At 40.3% G+C, this 19747-nt stretch overlaps 1 protein-coding gene and 1 non-coding gene across 4 annotated transcripts in view; both read right to left on the bottom strand.

The window, feature by feature from the left end:
- The window catches only part of Samd12 (sterile alpha motif domain containing 12), a 409481-nt gene that overhangs the window by 133741 nt on the left and 255993 nt on the right, over positions 1-19747 (bottom strand). The gene's annotated exons all lie outside the window — the stretch shown is intronic.
- LOC114622012 lies at positions 13030-13160 on the bottom strand. The gene has a single exon (XR_003711524.1). It is a non-coding gene; the product is annotated as a small nucleolar RNA SNORA17 (small nucleolar RNA).

Raw genomic sequence — 19747 nt, forward strand, 5'->3', positions numbered from 1 at the left:
CATGATCAAACTAATCGAAAGATTTATCACTTCATGTAGCTCTGTCTCTGTCTCTCTGTCTCTGTCTGTCTCTGTCTGTCTCTGTCTCTCTGTCTCTCTGTCTCTCTCTCTCTGTCTCTCTGTCTCTGTCTCTGTCTCTCTGTCTCTCTCTCTCTGTGTGTGTGTGCAGCTGTAGGTATGTGCATATGCACATGTTCACTCATATACATTTAAGGCATAATTCTTATAGTAAGCTCCAAACACAGTCATCTCTAAAAATCTCCAGAGAATTGGGTCTAAGAGCCCATCATGGACTCGAAAAACTAATCTAACAATGCTCAAGTCCCACTTCTAGTCTAATAAATTATTTATGCATATAAAATATACATATATCCTCTCATAGACTTTAAATAACCCCTGGATTAGTTTATAACATCGGATCCATTGTGAGTGCCAGGTAAGAACTGCCATGCTTGGTTGTCTCTCTGTGGGTATAGATTTTGAGGACACAGAGAGCCGGCAGTGTATGTCATATTCATTATTAACTGTTGCCATCAGATCATGCAGTTAGTCTCCAGATCTTAGAACTGTGTGCTTGGATCCTCTGATCACCATCTCTCTAAGTCCTCCATCCCTAGAACTTAGGTTTCTACCCTTAATTCTGAGCCTGTTTTTGGAATGACTTTCAGATGAAATGGAACATCTATAATACAAAATTACTAGGATTCTCTGGGGAGATGAATGGATTAATAAAACTGATCTAGCAATACTGAATAATGTGGAAGCAATACAGAACTTGACTAACAACAGCCCAGCAGGGTGGCTTATTTTAGAAACATTTTGTCATAGCTTTGTTGAGCATACTAAAAATGCATGGCTCCACTGAATCCATGGGGGTAGTGCATGATTCCGCTGTTGAAGAGTGATATGCAATTAAAGACAAAATGAGATTCATGATCGTGTTTAATCACACCTGGTACTTTGATTTCTCAATAGCAGCTCCCTGTTATACTGTGAGGTATACACACACACACACACACACACACACACACACACACTCTATAGGTAGAGGATGGATTAACTCTATGGTGGTCACCAATCAATTGCAAGGATTTGAGGTGCAAAAAAACCAACTTGAGTTTTCTCATAAATAACTTGTGAGAAATGTAGAACCTGTATCATAGTAAAATTACCACAGCTCAGGTATAAGTCATAAAGTACTCTATCCTAAAAAAGGCTTAGAATTCAGAACTGAGAAGATGGAGAAGAGAATTGTGTGTGTGCTGGTGTGTACGTTCTATGTGTCTGGTCTGAACACATCCCCTGGTACATGGATAGAGGTCAAAGAACCACTTAAAGGAGTAGGTCCTTGCTTTTCACTTTGTTTTGAGGTCTTCTGTTACCCTGTATTCCATGTTGCTAAATACTCCAGGCTAGCTGGCTAGCAAACTTTCTGGGGACATGCATGTTTCTGTCATCTTTTTCACCATTGGAACACTGATGTTCCAACTGGGATTACAGATGTGTGCTCCCTCATCTGGCTTTTTAAAAGTATGGCTTCTGAAGATTATATACCAGGATTGTCTGGCTCGTGCAGCAAGTGGATTATCCACCAAGTCATTGTCCTTACTTGAGTATGCATTTTTGTGCACACAGTGCATTTGTAGTCAAATTCTCTTGCTTGGATAACTGAATGACTTATTTTATTTCAGAATTCCAGTATCATAAAAACAAGACAAATCAAAACCAAAACAAAACAAAAATCTAAGGTAGAAAAAGAGCAATTTCAAATGTGTTTAGTGGGATATTTACTGCTGATGCACTTAAAGGCATGTACATCTGAATCTGCACAGGTACTTGGTTCTTGCCCTCCTTTCTTCCTTGCTTTGGCTCCATGGCTAAGGAGCTTTTACTTTATGGCATCTGTGGGTTATCCTGAGTATCAGTTTAATTCTGCAGGACCTGTGCGTGTTTCCTTGGCTCAACAGATAATTTATGGAAACAGGGTACAAAATGACCTATAAATCATTCTCCATAAAAGTCAGCAAGATGCCTCATCTAATGGTGAAACGGTTATTGTGGTTAAATGTTCCATTCTTTGGGGGTGGAGAGATGCCTTCTACACAATTCCACTTAGCAGCAGGAAGCAAAATCTTAGATATAATTAGTCTAACCCAGCCAGTTTGGTGTCACATTTACAGTGAAGCAAATCAAAGAAGAAAACAACTAGAAAATCGATATTTTTGGTCCCTTCCAGAAAATGACCGTGCACTGGCCTGTAAACATGCACATGACTGATCCCAGGAGATGCACGGCTAGTTTAGAGATCTGCTGAGGCAGGTTGCTTCAAAAAAGGAATTATGCAGGAAATTCATGAATGGATTGCCCAGAATTTTAAACTAAGATAGCATTTTTTTTTTTCTGGAGCATGTTTTAATTTTTTTTCATCTTGTATTTTTTACTTATCTGCTTTACATCCCACTTACTGACTCCCTCCTGGTCAGTGTATCCCACAGTACTTTCTTTATCCCCCTCCTCTTCTCCTCTAAGCAGGTGAGGCACTCCCAGGGTATCGCCCCACCCTGGGGCTACAAGTCTCTGATAGGCTAGGAGCTTTCTCTCCCACAACCACCAGACAAGGCAGGCCAGCTAGAAGAACATATCCCACAGACACGCAGCAGCTTTTAGGATAGCCTCTGGTCCAGCGGTTCAGGACCCACATGAAATCCAAGCTGTACATCCATTACATATATGCGGGAAGTCCTAGGTCTTGTCTGTGTATTTTCTTTGGTTGGTGGTTCAGTTTCTGAGAGCCCCAAGAGTCCAGGTTAGTTGTTCTCTTGGTCTTTCTGTAGAGTTCCTATCCTGTTAGGGGCCACAATCCTTCCTTCTATTCTTTCCTAAGAGTCCCCAAGCTCCATCCACTCTTTGGCTGTGGATGTCTGTAAAGACCCCTAAAAAGAGTTGCTATTACTAGAAATTTAAGAAATTGAAAAGCTCTCAGTTTCTCTCATGTTCTGAAGCTCTTAAGTATTGGCCATCTCTGTAGTACTTCATCATGATGTTTTATGGTCTCTGGTGTTTGCTGAGACTGGAGTCAGAAAACCTGACTTGGTCTTTTCTGCAAGTGAGAATCTATCCATTCTTTAGTTTGGTGAACTTTATTCTAGAGCATAGTAACTGTGCCCTCTCTCCCACTACATGAATTCTATAAAATAAGGTGAATGGCACCAAAGAAACAATACCTGAGGTTGTGCTTAGACACACACACACACACACACACACACACACACACACACACAGAGAGAGAGAGAGAGAGAGAGAGAGAGAGAGAGAGAGAGAGAGAGAGAGAGAGAGAAAGACAGAGAGACAGAGAGATACAGAACTATTGAACAGGTCCTCCATCATTGTCTTAGAGTTACTATTGCTGTGACCATGGTCAAAAGCAAGTTGGGGAGGAAAAGATTTATTTGCCTTACTCTTCCACAGCACTGTTCATCACTGAATGAAGTCAGGACAGAAATTCAAACAGAGGGGGAACTTGGAGGCAGGGGCTGATACAGTGGCCATGGAAGGGTGCTGATTACTGGCTTGCTCAACTTACTTTGCTATAGATCCCAGGATCACCAGCCCAGGAAATGTCTCCACCCACAATGGACTGGGCATCCCCCATGATCACTACGAAAATGCCTTACAGGTTTGCCTATAAACTGGATCTTATGGAGACATTTTCTTAATTGAGGTTCCCTCCTTTCAGATAACTCTAGCTTTTGCCAAATTGTCATAAATCTTGCCAGGACAATAGTCAATTAATGAAGACTTATAGTAAATTTGTCATATTGAGGCCTCTAAAGGTCTTGAGCAGTCCTTAAGATTCCTGGGATCAGCCTTTCCCTAGGAGGAGAACAAGCTCAGCTCATGAGCAAGATATGCTAAGGAGATGGGTGGAGCTCAGAGTTACCTCTCCTAGCACCTACAGAAGACAGGTCTCCAATTCTCAAAGTTGTAAATGCAAGGGATGGCTTGTAAGCTCTGTCTGATAAATTTTGAGTCTACATATATTCAATATGTAGACTGAATGCAGACATATTTCCCTCCATTTATAACTTCATATACTGATTATATATATATATAACCTAATATTATATATATATAATATATGTATATATAATATATATATTAAAATAATAATATAACTGAAAATTAGTATACATTAAACACTCCCAATTAGATTTTGTGTAAGAGAGTGAACAGTTTGCTGTCTTCACTATCTCTGGAACAAACAAGGTAATGGACATGACCATGTTTCCTTTCTTTTTTTGGTTCTACAGAAACTCACTCTTACCTTTAAGAAAAAAAACTACACTTCTGTTCATGCCCTGTTTCAGTGCCCTGTGGTGTGCTGCTCTCCATCTTGTGTCACAGTCTGCTTCCTCAACACATCTGACTGCTATTGTTTTCAGTTAACTGAGTTATTACCAGTCTCTCGTCTCTTCTGTCACCTACGCCCTCTTGCAAGCAAAACAGTTAGTAGCCAGAGTCACATGAGTGCATAGAAGAAAATTGTTACCCTCATCCTAATATGGTTACTTGGTCTAAGGCCACCATGAGGGTAGAGCAAAGACTGTGGAATGGCTACACTTAGCAAAAATATTGTCGTTTATGTAAAAAAAACTTACCATAAAATGTCATGCAAACAAAGTTATTAAAACAATGCTGTAAATATAATTCAATTACTAGAATAAATTAAGGTACAATTGTTAAAAATATCATTATTCTATTTCATATTACTATTAAAATTACAGTAAACCAAATACTCATGTGGCTACTGAATGTAGCAGTAGAAATATTAACAGTGACATTGAAGGCCAAGAGTGTCACTCTTTGGCCCTTTCTCCTTTGTACTTTCAGTCACCATTTACCTGCTTAAAAGTATGTTAACCATCTATGTATGCATCTCTATCTGATTAATGTTGCCAGTTAGTGAAATTTATGTTGACTATACTGATTGTCTTGCATAATATGCACCTTCTGCTTCAACTCTGTTTAATATTTGTCCATATTGATGGATATGGTGAATCAAGATCTGTGTACACTATGCACATATACTACATTTCACATAACCATAATCACACGTGGAGACTGGATATAGTTCCAGTTCTACACAGTTACCGCCTTTTCTGTAAATCTAGTCTGGAATCTAGAATAATATGCAGTGTTAATGTTCATGTATGGAAGAAAATTACCATGGTTCAACCATGCAAGATTACTCTGAAGGTACTGATCTCCACTACCCCCGTCTCTGTATGTGTGTATTGTGTTGTTGGGGATAAAATCAAGGGCTTTGTGCATGCTAAACCTGTGCTCTGCTACTGACTTACATTGATATTTTTGAGATAATATCTTGCTATGCAGCTTAGGTTCTTCTCAAACTTTCAATCTTCTATGTTTGCCACACTAAGCTCACTGAGAATAGTTCTCTAACAGAACTGCCACCAATGAGAATTTCTTAAAGAAGTGGAAAAAATATTCTCAGTTACAGTCCTCAGATATGTATATTCTATTACTCAGGGAATAAAGTCATATGTATGACTAGATGCAGCCACATTGGGTACCCACAATAGTAAGCAAGGTGAAGTGTACGTGACATATGAGGAGATGAGTCTTCAGGCCAAGACCCATGAACTATTTAGGGAAATGCTCAGGCAAAATTGCACTGCAAAGGACTCATGAACTTGGCCCCTAACCATTCTCCTGAGGTTACAAATTAGCAAAAACTTTCTATGTCAGTGTCAACCACAAAGACCACAACTTAAGAGTTCCTAGGAATTCAGGAAGTCACCTTGGGCACTACCGAAATGTGAATTATCCAACAGGCTGTAACATGAAATTGACTAGTTCCTTAACACAAAAGAAAGGAGATACATATATACATCTCAAAGAAGAGGATAATATACTTTGAAAACTATTTAGCACAATGCAAGAGTGTACCTTCTTTGTATTCTAAAACCTTTACTTAAAACATAAATGTTCAGAAAGATAAGTAATGAGGCCATATATTAAAATAAAAGGGATCTTATTAAAAGAAGAAAAACAGGCAAATAATTCCATTGCTGAGTCTAAAACCTCACACAGTGTGCAAAGTGAAAAACCAGCCCTGAAGTAAATGTATTAGAATAGAGAGGGGAGACAACATTTCCCATGTCTGTGATCACCAAGCTAAGAAGTGGGTGGGAGACAGCTAAGACGTCCATGCTTAGGGGCAACACAGGAGATTTTGATTCTGTGCATCTTTGTGAGGTGAGAAATCTGTGTTTACAAAGACTTCATTGACTTCATTGAGAAGTTATTAAGGTGCGTCTAACTTGAAACAACCACTCAGAGTTCAGAGGGACAAAATGGCAGGGAGAAATGACATCAGGAGGAGAGACAAATGGAGAGGCCAGAGAGGTTTTAGTTTATACAACCATAACTTAAAACTTTTAGGATAATGATTATGTTATGGGTGTACAACCAAAAATAAAATAGAAACCTAAAATTCCTCTTCGTTCCTTCGAGTGAGGATGAGCACAAAACCATTCATTAAAACTAGAAGTGTCCATTGTCTCTGTGGAGCTGAGATTGACATTTGCTGTGCTGATTTAACATCTTTCACCAATTTGAGTCATTGCCCAGAAGAGGATGCACAGGTGCCCTTCATTTTTGTATTCACAACACTAAAGTAGTCCTTCTGCTCTTCCCTGGTTTTCTGGCTTCCACATGGTCAGCATGGTGGCTTCACAGGAAGGATGGTGATTTGGTATGATGGTGTGTGTGTGTGTGTGTGTGTGTGTGTGTATGTGCACGCCCTCACACAGGCATCAACAGAGGTTGTAAAAGCTTAGATTGTAGCCACATGGTCTATCTAGATCCCTTGCCACGGGGTATGTCTCTGTAAGGTCATAAGAACTTACTGGTAATGTTTCAATATTTAGCACCTTGTACTTTTATCTATTCTTTATTCTTAAAATTATCACTGTCACAACATGACTTTCTATCCACAGCAAACAAGTCGATTCTTGTATCTTACTGTTATCCTTAGAATGCTTTGCTTGTTCAGGCTCAGTTATGAAACTCCATTTCTGAGCTCTTAATCCTGCCCTTTATAAAGGAAGCTAGGGGGGTCTCTTGTACTGCCCTTGGCACCCTCTCTACGCCTTTATATACCTCATGTGTTAGTGTGACTCTTTAGTAATCTGTCTCCGAGAAGGAGAACAGAGGCATTTTGTTCTCAGAGAATATGCAGTATTTGCCTTCTAGCATTAGTTTGGGGTCTGAAAAGCATAAGGAAACATAACTACAAAGCATAACTTCTCAGATAGTTACTGTATGGAGCCCTCCCCTGAGCTGATTAACATTCCTTCCAGCCCCCTCTTCCTTTGCTATTCACTTGTTTCTTAGAGAGAGTATAAGAGGCAGCTTGTCCCCAGGGCTTCTGAGTTTCAGAGTCACTGTCTCCCTGTGTACAGTTGAGATTTTTGATGTGACAAGACAAATTGGCAAAGGCACAATGGGAAGTTGGTCGTGCTCTCTCATTGAAGATCCATGGATCTTGGGTTTCTTTTCATCTGCATACATGAATTCCCACAACTCCCTGCATAGGCGGTGACACTAAACTCATACACCTTTATGTTTTGTGGTCCCAAGAGTTACCACTTCTGAAAGAGAGTGTACACTCATAAATGCCTGTGTTGACACCGAAATATTCCCAAGCTGAGAAATCATCTCACACATTATCTTTTAGGAGATGAATGATATTATGGGCCAAGAGGACTATTCTATTTTAAGGAAAGTTCAAAGAAGTGAATGTTAAAGAGAGTGGGGCTTGATTTATAATGAAGAAAGCACTCATCACCATGGGGTTGAAGAGGCACTAAAAATAAATCACCAGTTCTGTGCTTCATCTTTCCCCTGCCTCCTATCTGATCGCTCTTGTTACCTCCTATCACACTGTAGGTTTGGACCCAACAGCCCAGCCCACCTACCATGCATATGACGTTATGACATGTGTGTGTTGTGTTTATAGTGTATCTTCAAATTGTAAGTGCTTGCTTTGCAAATCAATAACCACCCTTTTAGATGCAGTCCAGGGAACTAAGGAATGCTAAGAGTGAGACAAATATTTTTCTCGATGGAAGGGTACACCAACTATTTAACCAATACAAGGCCAGCCCAGAAAACATATTTACAGGCAACATTATACAGACCAACCAGTTTATAGGCTATATAGCAGGTTGTGATACACACACATACACACACACACACACACACAAACACACACACATACACACACATGAATTTAGGAGACAGCTAGAAGGGGCATATGTGACAGTTTGAAGGGAGGGAAGGGAAGAGAAAAATGATGTAATTATATTATAACGTCAAAAACTAAAGAGATAACCCAAACGTTGTATCTTCTACAAGGCTCTGCCCACCCCTATTACATCACTCACAGAGAGAATCACAGCAGAAACTGTCAGAATGTGTGTCATATTACAAATAACCTGTTTAAATATCTCCCTTCATGTTTTATTCAACAAATAGTTGCTGAATATCAGCTCTTCTTGTGAGTAATCTGAGGACATGGTTCACGTTTGTCACCCTTCACCTTAGACCTCAGTGCTACCCTCAGCAGAGACTATGCATACTTTATGTCTTTGTTGCTTAAAAAAAGCAAGATAGATCCCAGCTTTCTGATAACCAGGAAGGACTAAGCTTATTTTTAGTAGAGTATGTGAACCTTGAGTAACTTTTTCAGCTCAGGGAGCACTATTCAAGTCCCTGAGTCTTTAAAGCATATTTTATAGCACAGTCTTGGGTCAGAAATTTCTTCACCATGGTGAAGAAACTGCCACTAATAACCAAGAGGCATTTTTAGACATCACCACAGCAAACAACTCTTGTCTCAAAGTGCTTTACTTTCTGTGTAAAGCTCCTGCGGTGTAGCTGGTACCCACAAAACCAGGCTTCTGCTTCCCTTTCATCTGTATGCAGGGCTCCATGTAGGTCTCTGTCAACAACATGTCTCCCGCTTCCTTAGTAATGACAAATGAAAGGAATCATCTTCCCTTATCATTCAGGGGATTGGCTGCAAAGCTTTTTGGTCCCATGCCCCGGTGATGTCAAATGGTATCTGGCATAAGCAGTAACTACTAACTCCCACAGTCTAGTGTGACACACTAAATGTTTTCTCCTTTTATCTTGCTATTCTGATGGCAAGCCAGCTTCCCTTTGAAGTGTGTGCCAATTTTTTTTCCAGTTACACCATGCTGACTATTACCTCAGGAAATGACCACACAGTGGACTGTCTACCTCCACAGTAATACTGGAGAGCACTTGGAGTGTAATAGGCAGATGCCAGCTAACAGAGGAACAAAGAAGTGACATCTTTCGAAGGTCTTTTCTGTTTTCTCTTTACTCCTTAAAAAAATCATTCCATGTCAGTAAGAGGCCTGTTGCTTATCCCAATACTACAAAGCAGTTAAATAAGATTTAGCAAGATCAGTAGCCAACTAAATGTTCCAGAGACAGAGTAACAGTATAGATACTGGAACTAGCTCTGATCAGCTCTGAACTCATAACAAAAAATTCCCTTCTGGAAAAGGCAATTAAACATCAAGTTGGGTTATCAAAAAATCCAAACAGCCTCTTTTGTTTAAAGAGTTACAAGCAGGCACATCACTATTCTATGGATAGGTGATACTTGGTTTAATCTGAAGCCAGGAGCATAAACCATATGACCCTTCTAAGTTTGTTTTGGGGTCTATGATATTATCCTCATAGAATCTTTTTTTTTCTCCTGAATTAAAGGATCAGAAGGCCCCTTGTTTTAAGGATTTTATCCAGGCTACTTCCTGTTGAAATATTTGGCACTGTTGATTAGGGGACAAGACTATGAAACTAGGCAGGTCTCTGGTGATTGCTGCCTTGGGACCAGTAGTAATCCATGTCCCTCAGCATCTCTGCTTCTGTGCATCTCTATCCATGTATGTGCTTTGTATCCCAAGGCATTGATTGAGGCAGACATCTTGGAAATAGGCATGTCTCTTAATTGGATTTCTCTTTTTAGTAACTTCCAACTTTAATTCACTTAACATAGCATCTCTCATGAATATAAGCCTTGAGAGCCATGAAATTTTAGAGTTTTTAAGTGCACTAAACTAAAATGGCACATGATGCAGGAAAATATTTATAACAGCCAAAAGCCACAGTAGTTAACCCATGGGTCAAAGAAAGACAGCAAAACTTCAAAGGACAGAAAGGAAAATTAGTAAGCAAGTTATATTCCTGTGAATGTTTAATCTTGTTATTTTAGTTTTTTTTGTTTGTTTGCTTTGTTTTGCTTTTTAAGGTAGGGTCTCACTCTAGGTCAGGATGGCTCAAATTTGCTGCAGTCCTTCTTCTATAGCCTGTCATGTGATACAGATGTAAGCAACATGCCGACTGCTTTGATTTTGTTTTTCTGGAAGTGGATCTCTTTAGACAGAATCAGAAGACAGTGCTCAAACTTGTAATGGATCATCTTGACAGTTTTTGCTAACTTTAAGAACTTTTGATTTTTTTATAATTTCATGTAAGTACCGAGATAATGAATTTGGTTCTTTTGGAGTCTAATGCTGACTGCCACGAACTACTTACCCCTTAAAGGAGAAAATATATCTCAATAAAGACTGTCTTTTCTTTTTTAGATGCTAATGCTGATAAACTTTCAAGCTTCCAGGGAGAGAGGAATTTTGATGTTTTCCTCAGGAGTTTCTACGCGCAGGAACTCAGAGTATGGGGAACAAAGGCAGCAAACAGACTGCTGGTTAAGTATTCCACCAGGTTCTCCATTTCAGTCAGCATCACTTCTACCCACAGAGCTCAGTCTATTTGAGCTGTATCCAAGTCCACTACTTGACCAGACAAGGACAGCACCCTTGTGCAGCCATGCTCAGACACCATCCCCTTGCTGTAAGAAAAGGAAATCTTTCCAACTGGATTTTAGTCAACACTGCCTGTTGATTCATATAAACATTTTGACATAGATACTTACTTTTGTTAGAATAAGGGAAAGACCCAGGAGCCACTCACCTATAAGATTAAACAAAGATATCATTTTCTCTTTGTCTAACATAAAGTTCTGAAGTATAAAGAAAGGGGCAAAGATGTACAAATTTGAAACATGCTTATTAAAAAGAAACCTTGTATTGGTTCTTTGTGAATTTCACATTATGCACCCCATCTAACTCACCTCCTCCTTCCTTTAGATCCACACTACAATCTTGCAACTCTCCCACAACAGAAAAAAAAAACATCTTATGGAGGGTGTAGTGTGTCACAGTGTGACCCACAGTCTACCCACACCCTTTTGTCTACACTTCTTTGCTTGCAAATGCTCATTGCAATGAGTCATCGATGTGGTCGAGACCTCTGGCTTCGACTGCATAATCAATAATGGAACCTCAAGGGGACTCCTCTCAGATATCTTCTTGTTGCTCTGTATCATGGAGATCCTGTAGCTCTGAGTCTATAGGACTGGCCTCTTCACACGTTCCAGGAGTTCATGTATGATTCTGGGGTAGATGTTGGCGTGAGCCAAATCCAATGAGAGCTATCTGAGCTGGTCACCACACCAGCTTTCCTGCACCCACACTATCTGGGCCAATTCTCCTGCCCTATTTTGGCTAGCTCATCCAATGCTTTAGCCAGCAAGGGGCAGAGCCAGCTCTCCCATTCTCATGCACTCAAGGCTAGCTCATCTGCAACCTCTAGCAACAATGATGAGTTCTGCTCTGATGCCCAGTTGAGGTGCAGGGCCCACTCTCCCCACTATTGCAGCTAGTGAAGGACAGGACAAGTTCTCACGCTCACATCACCTCAGGGCCAGGTCCCCCACCTGTCATAGGTGGGAAGGAAAAGACTGCAACATCACATAGCAGACAAGAAGCAGGGCTAGCTCAATAATGCTCATGCATTTGTGAACAGGGCAGGCTGTCCTGTGCTGCCCAAGCCAGGTGCAGGCGGCCCCTCTCTCCCAAATGCTGCAGCAGGTGAGGTGCAAGGGCCAGCTCTCCTGCTCTGATGACCTTGGGGACAGCTGTCCTACCTGCCATAAGTGGCAAGGGGTGGGGCAAGGCAGGTGTAGGCATTTCTTCCTTGTCCATGCCACTGCATGGGTAATAAGTGTCAGGGATGGCTCTCTCATGTTCATATTTTCAAGGGCAGTTCACTTGCAACTACTGCAATGAGGGCCAGCTCTACTGTGCTTACTACACGATATGGGCCATTCTCATAATTACTACAGTTGGCTAGGAACAGGGTCAACTCTCCTACTCTCATGACTCCAGGGCTAGCTCTCCCATGATGCCGAGGTGAAGGGTGAGGCCAGTTCTGCACAGCCCTCAGATATCAACATGTCTTTAGAGGCAGTCCAGGCCAGTGATGTCTGCTTGGCCTTTGGTAGTAACAGACCCTTGTTGCTGCAGGGCCACAGACCCAGAAGTAGCCCCCCCTACCCCCCATGGCAGCACAGGCCCGGATCACACCACGGTCTCAGGTAGCATTACCGAGTACTTACATCAGGCTGTTCCTCACTACCTTCAAATCTCTAGGTCTGCCTCTCTTCATTGTGCCCACATGGTTCTATTTCTCTTTCTCATTCATTTCTCCACCACTTACTTGCTCCTCTTAGTGGCATTCAGGTTCTCTGAGTGTCTGGGGTCATCTTAGGAGTGGTCTCAGGAGTGCGATGTTCCACTTGTGCATTATGGCACTGGGCAGGGGTTATCTCAGGCATGGACTCCCCCTACCCCCACCTCAGGCCTGTGTGGAACAGGACAGGTGGTCATCTCAGGCTAGTTCCTTCACTGGTGCTGGGCTGGTTTGGGCTCACACTTCACCTGGGCCAGCCTTGTGGCCTCATGCAGGGGTCATCTGTCTTGGGCTAGCTCCCCACCCTTGGAGCCAGTCCGCACCTGGGTGTCAATGCAGGACTGGTGATCATCTCAGGCTCGATTTTGTTTTTCAGTTAGTGTTAGGCTACTAATCATCAGATGTTCACACGTCAAAATACTGAGCTTAGACATAGCCTCTCTCTTCTCTGCCACCTACTGACATACAGGTGACACAGCAGCCACCCCTGCAAGGCCTCTCAGGGCAGGGAAACATATTTGTTAAGGGAAAAGAGCTAATTCTTTTAACAACGTGGATGAAGATGGCTGACTAAAATCTGGGTTTTCTACACATTGCTCTTGTTCAATTAATGATTTTAGTTATACATATTTATGGACTGTTTTGTAATAATTCAACATATGTCTATAGCTTCTAATAAAGAAATCCAGGTAGGAAACATTTCTGTCTCCTTAAATATTTGAAAAAAATATACTGATGGACATGTACTTGCACATATTCATGATATATGCTATAGTCTTTAATACATGTGAGGGAAAGGTCCCAATCCAACCAGGATTATTGACATTTCCATCTCCTAATCATGAGTATAACTGAGTTCCTCTCCTGTGGTTCTCCATACACGATAGAGTGGATTTCTCTGAATTACAGTCACTGCATTGAGCTGTAGAATACCAGACTACCAGAGTCTGCTCTTACCCCTAAGTCTGCTTGGGTGCTGATTATCAAGAATTTCCTCATCACTCCTGTCTGCTTCATTCCTCACTATCAGTGATCACAATTTTGATTTGAAAATTCTCACCTCTATTTTACAAGCCTAAGCCAAACCCCGGGGCCTACCTCAGATCTTTCGGTTCTAGCTGCAGCTTGGGATGCTGTGCCTACACAGTGGCTACACTGCTGTTTCTGCAGCCAGGGCGGGCGCAGCTTGATGCAGTGGTGTGTCAGTGGTTTTGTTCTTGCTTTTTCTGATCGGTCCCTGCGGGTGATTCTGAGTAACTGGGCTCAGGTTCCTGCAACTCTGGTGGGGGCATTTCTTCCTACTGCCTTCCCAAATAGTCAGCATAGAGAGGCTATCTCTGCAGGATAAGTGGAATGCCTCCACTCCCTTTCTAGGGTCCTCCAAGGTAGATTTTCACATATCTTGTTTCATTTGGGTGTTGGTATGAAAAACAGCTAGACACAGATGAAATGGTGTTTCCAAATAAAAGAATGAACTAGCCAGGAGGCATGACCAGTATTTAATTTGCTGCTTGTGTTCAATAGACTGTGAGCTCCTCAAGGGCAGGGATCATATCTCATTTGTCTTTGTAACTGCAGTGACTAACACATACTCATTTGTTCATTCATTAATTCAACAAATATTTACTGAGAGCTGGAGGAGACAGGAAAGGTACAGGGTGCAGCAAAGAATCGGATATTTCATTTGTCCCACGGACTGGAGCACCATGAATAAGTTTCTAATACATTGTAAGAAACACAAACAGACACTCATAAATACCTAGTACAAAAGCTGAGCTCGCATACTCATAAAGTCATCAGTGGCAAAGATGAATAGGACCTGGTTCCATAGATAAGGAAAGCAGTTCCTACAGCTGACCAGTGCCGGGTCTGGTGCTCTCTTGATCTTGAGCAAGGTTGTCTCTTGAAGATAATGTACTCATAGAGAAGCTGCTGTTGCTTTCACTTCTGTTTCTGGCCCTCATAACTATCTTTGTTACCACATGAAGTGATAACAATGATCACAGGGGATTAGTTTTCAGGATTTCTCAAGGACATCAAAATCCACAAATGTGAAAGTATCTCATTAAAAATTGGTATACTATTTGCATATAAACTACATACATCTGCCCATGTATTTAAAATTATCTTTTTTTATAATACCCAATATATGTAAATAGTATGCAAATAGTGGTTTTTTTGGTTCTGTTTAGAAATATAGAAAAAAAGTCTGTCCATGTTTAGCAAATATACAGTGATTTTTCTGAATACTTTCAATTGGCAGTTAAATTTATAGATGCTGCGAAGAGGTACCTATTTAACTTTAGGTAGATATCTACTTACATATTTAATATTTAATTACCAAAGGATTGTATAATTCAATGGTCTCTACATAACTGCTTTTATAAAACTATAGAAACAAATTTCACTAGGAGCTAGGATATAAAACAAAACAAAATTGGCCCAAAAATAAGTTTCAGAAGAGAGGAACTTAGAAACAGCCTCTTGTTGCAGTTATTGAGTCTATATTTATAGCTCAAACATTTATCTAGCTTTGCTTGTGCACTTATGGGTTAGGTTTTGGTGAAGGGCTCGGTTGTAAGGTTCATCTGAAGATCTACTTCATTTGTATGTCTGGAAGGCTGGTACTCCTTGACTATTCTGTCTTTTCTCACATGGTCTCTCTTTCTAGGCCCTCTTCCTGTTGCTTGGTCTTCTAGCAGTATAGTGATCTCAGACACATTGCAAGTGTTACAAAGAGTTAGAAATCTAGCTTTTCTGTTATTTCTCAGCTTAGGCCCAGACACTGGGTAATTTATCACACCCATCATATCTTACAAATCATATCAGTCAGTAAACATTCACAGATGCTAGGAGAAGGTTTTTAGAGCCTACTTCTCAATGGAAGGAAGACTGGAAAACTGACATTCAACAATGATATGCTGTAGTCAGTTAAAATAACCAGCTCCATATACTGACTTCTGGACTGTGATTTGTGTGATAACAGATAAGCTATCATAATGTGGTATAAACTGGGTGGCTTACATATTAAACATCATTTTCTTATATTTTAGAAGTTCAAAGTCCAAAATTGGAATTTTAATGTTATTAGTTTCTGGTTAGGACTCTCTTTGGAACTACATACGAACTGTAGAACACAGTAGAAAGAATATAAAGAACCTCTTTGGGTTCCTGCTACATGGCATAAATCTTATTTATCCTGAGAATGAGGGCCATTCTCAGGACATTATTAGTGATTCAGCATATCAATTAGTGAAGATACTGACATGCAGTGTATAAACAGGGAAACTCTGAAAATATTTAAACTCTAAGACCGAGAGTAGAAAGTCATAATTTATATCTTGGCAACTAATATAGGCTATTTTTGTGCTAGACACGTGCATGTCTAGATGCTGCCCATGCCCGCTGGTATCTAATTTATCCTGGAAGTACAAAACCAAACTCCTACAAAGGAGTTGGAAGAAAATACTGATGTGTATTTGAAAATATTTTGCCCTTCACTGAAAATGAAGATCTTAAGAGTGTTTCATCATGTTTGACAAGAAACTTTTATTGAAAATATACCAGAAATAAATGAGGAAGCTTTCTCTGTAACACTCTCATGACCGACAAGGGAAAAACAGTGTTTCTTATTTTAAATTTTTTTCTCTCCCATGCGTATTCTGGTCAAATCACAGTACGATGAGAAATATAGTGGTTTTCATTTCCTGTTGAATTTGACAGAGACCTAGGAATACAAGATGATGATGGACTCACAGACTTAAACACCCCAGTGAAAAGAAAAGCCCAGGCCATAAACTAAATAAGAAGTCATGGATATAAAAAGCCTCAAATTTCTAGTAGTAGTTCTTAAAATCAAGAGACAGAACCACATCCCAACTCAGAAGAACTAGGAAATAGTTTAAAACTCTATAATTTGGGTTGATATGATAGATAAGTCTAAAGTAGGTAGTCCAAGAAATAAAATGTTCATAATCTACTGCCTGGGAAGTGGATGATTTGGGTCAACATTCTGCAAAGATCCATGTTACAGGCTTGTTCCCAGAGTAGAACTCTTAGAATGTGGTTGACCCTTTGGGAGGTAGGAAATAGGTACATATATAATGGGTTATGTTCTTGATCACTGGTGGTGTGCACCCAAAGGGGACAGGGAGATTCTGGCTCGATTCTTTCTCTGCTCTCTGGCTTATGATGAGACCAGTTGTTTTGACATGTACTGATCTAATGCTGCCGCCATCATTACAGAGAAGCGATTAGGTCACCTGATCTTTGATTTGAATCTCTCATGTAAGCTTAATAGCCCATTTCTTTTTATAGCTTAGTTACATCAGATATTTTATCATGGTTAGCACAAAGCTGGACAATGAAAACAAGCTATTCAGAGAGAGAGTGTGAAACTGAACACAGACAGTAAAGATGCTGCCTGCCTTTCTAAACAGCTATTGATTAAAGTTATAATAGAATCAAGAGAACACCATGTATGGTAGACTCTATTTCCCTGACTTAGCATGGAAAGGTGCTAAGTGTAGATAGAAATGGACTTTCTACTCCCAATGCTGCATGAAGTAGGTGAGGTCATACATTCACTCATTTTCTCTGTTGAAATCTGTTTCCTCTTCTGTATGATAAGGAGGGTTGACTTGAGATTCAACAATGGCTAGAGAAACGCCTTGCATCTTGTGTCAGAGACAGACCCACTTGTTACTCAGAGCACTAATTTCCCGACTAAATCCTGGTCTCACAATCTTTGGGAACTTAGCCTCTTACAACAGAAGGCAGTCAGCAAATGGACCACTTCATGGTCACTTTTTTCCCTGCCTATGCAGCTATTATGAAAATCATTGTAAAATGTACTTCTGGAGTGGAGAAGGGGAAATAGTTTTAGGGCAGAAGGTGTTCAGAAATAGCAACATGGACTCAAAAGGGTAAGAACGTCAAAGTGTCTCCAGACGGGTCTCAGGCCTGTTCTGGTTACCATGGTGATAGACACCATGTATAATTGCCTCTAGGGGATTTGGCAGGAGGGACAGGACTAGGATTAGAATAAGCAATATTGTGGGTATGCACCTGCATGAACTCTGGAAGGCCTCTTTAAATTTTATGACAAGCACTTCTACTGATTCATCTGAGACCAAGCCTTAAAAAGTATTAGGACAATGGAAAGGCAGGACTGCTGTGAATTTATTTCTTCACTGGAGACTCCTTGGGCTGCCTGGGAGTGGTTTGTACAATAGGGGAAATATAGACAAAATAAGCTAGTCTTAGAATTACTGAGGGGCATTTGCTATAAAAGATAACAGCTTTAGATCTTCTTTGATTAGCTATGCAACTTTGGTTAATTTACCTATTGTCTTGAGGTCTTGGCTTTTAAATCTGGGAAGTAGGAATAAGAAACTCTTTGGAGGATTGCTGTAAAGCTGGAAATATACATGTATATGGTACCTGACACACAGTATAGTAAGTGGATTTTACAAGGAAATTCCTTCTTTATGAACTCCATTCTGTATCTTGTGACTGGTAGGAAATGAAGCAAACATTGAATAGCAACATTAAAGCCAAAAATGGATATGGAAATCCATGTCCCTGTGCGGAGGAAGCCTGGCGAGACTTTAATGTACTGTTGACTTTGTGACTCATAGTTCCATTCTTTCATCTCCTCCCATCCTGCTCAGGTTGGACATTATGCTGGTAGGCTGACAGTACAATGCTGGGATCTTCCCATCAAGATCAGTCTCCCAGTGTTGCCAAAGTTCTTGGAAAATGGAATCATAAACACTGGATGACTTAGTTGAGAACTATGGCTACTATTTACTGATGCGACTAGGCTATGTTTGGCCCAGTGCTGGGTATTTTATCACCACTGTTTGAGCCAGTCTTCTTAACACCAAAGAGAGTTAGATGTTTCTAGTCTCATCTTCTAGGTGAGGCCAAGATTACTGAGCTGGAGAAAGGGAAACATTTTGGATTTTTATGTGACTTGTTCATCTCTATTTACTACTGGTCATTCAGCACTTTTCCTATCCCCAGGGAATTTCACATGAACAAATGAATAATCAGCTAATTAATATGAGACCAAAAATAATATAACATCATGTATCACAACCAAAAGAGACAGTAGCTCTTTGGGACCACTGGCTTTGTTTTGTTCTTTCATGTATCACTGTTGTTAAGAACAATGATTGAGTTTTAGTTTTTCATTCATTGTGTGTTAGGTGTATAATTAAATAAAGTGTTAAGTTTCCAGGCAAATCCACAGCAATATTTAGTGGGAATTCAAAAATCAGGAACATGTCAAGGATATAATGGAGCAAAATGGCCGCTTCACTGAGGCTAGTAAAAAATCTGGGTTTAAATGGAGAGGTCAAAGAAAACAAAGTTGAAGAAGAAACAAAAACATAGGAAGCAAGAGGCAGCCTGTGCGTGGGTAATGAGACACCAAGGATTATTTGCTCAACCGGTCAGCTAAGCAAGGTGTCAGACACAGCAAGTGGTTCAGGACCCAACAGAGTTGGTTGGTTTAGACATTCAATAAGGAGTCAAAGGGAGCAGCCTAGGTCGCAGGAGACAAAGCATTTCTCCAAGCATAGAGGATATACAAGTAAAAGTTTTGGCATCAGAGAAACACAAAGAAAAAGAAGACAAGTCAGCCAAGAAAAATGTGAACGAGAAGTACCAGGAAAGGTGCTTGGAGCAGCACATGCTGGGACTAATTACCATCTCTGTTTTTTTTTTCATGCACCACAGCAGTCTATTTTCTCTCAGGAGGCCCTGATACAGCTGTATATGCTATCAAATGAACTCAAGAAAATCCTACTTACTGAGGCAGATATGAGACTCAAAGCGGCATGTAGTCTCTTTAGTGGGGCTTTCTGATTAGATATCTCAACAAATTACAAATACATTATTTTAATACATTTTATACAATTAATAATGTATACATAAAATTAGGTGCTTTTAGTTTGGGATATAAAGGTAAGTCTAAGAATGGAAGGATGTAAAGATTCTTATCCATTGTTAGAAAGAATTTTTGGATGTGACAAGTTCCAGAGACTTGGTGACTTCCTAGGTTGACTCACAGGATTCTGCAAAGTTTTTG

The sequence above is a fragment of the Grammomys surdaster genome, unplaced genomic scaffold (assembly GCF_004785775.1).
Source record: "Grammomys surdaster isolate TR1022 unplaced genomic scaffold, NIH_TR_1.0 63, whole genome shotgun sequence".
Lineage (NCBI taxonomy): Eukaryota > Metazoa > Chordata > Mammalia > Rodentia > Muridae > Grammomys > Grammomys surdaster.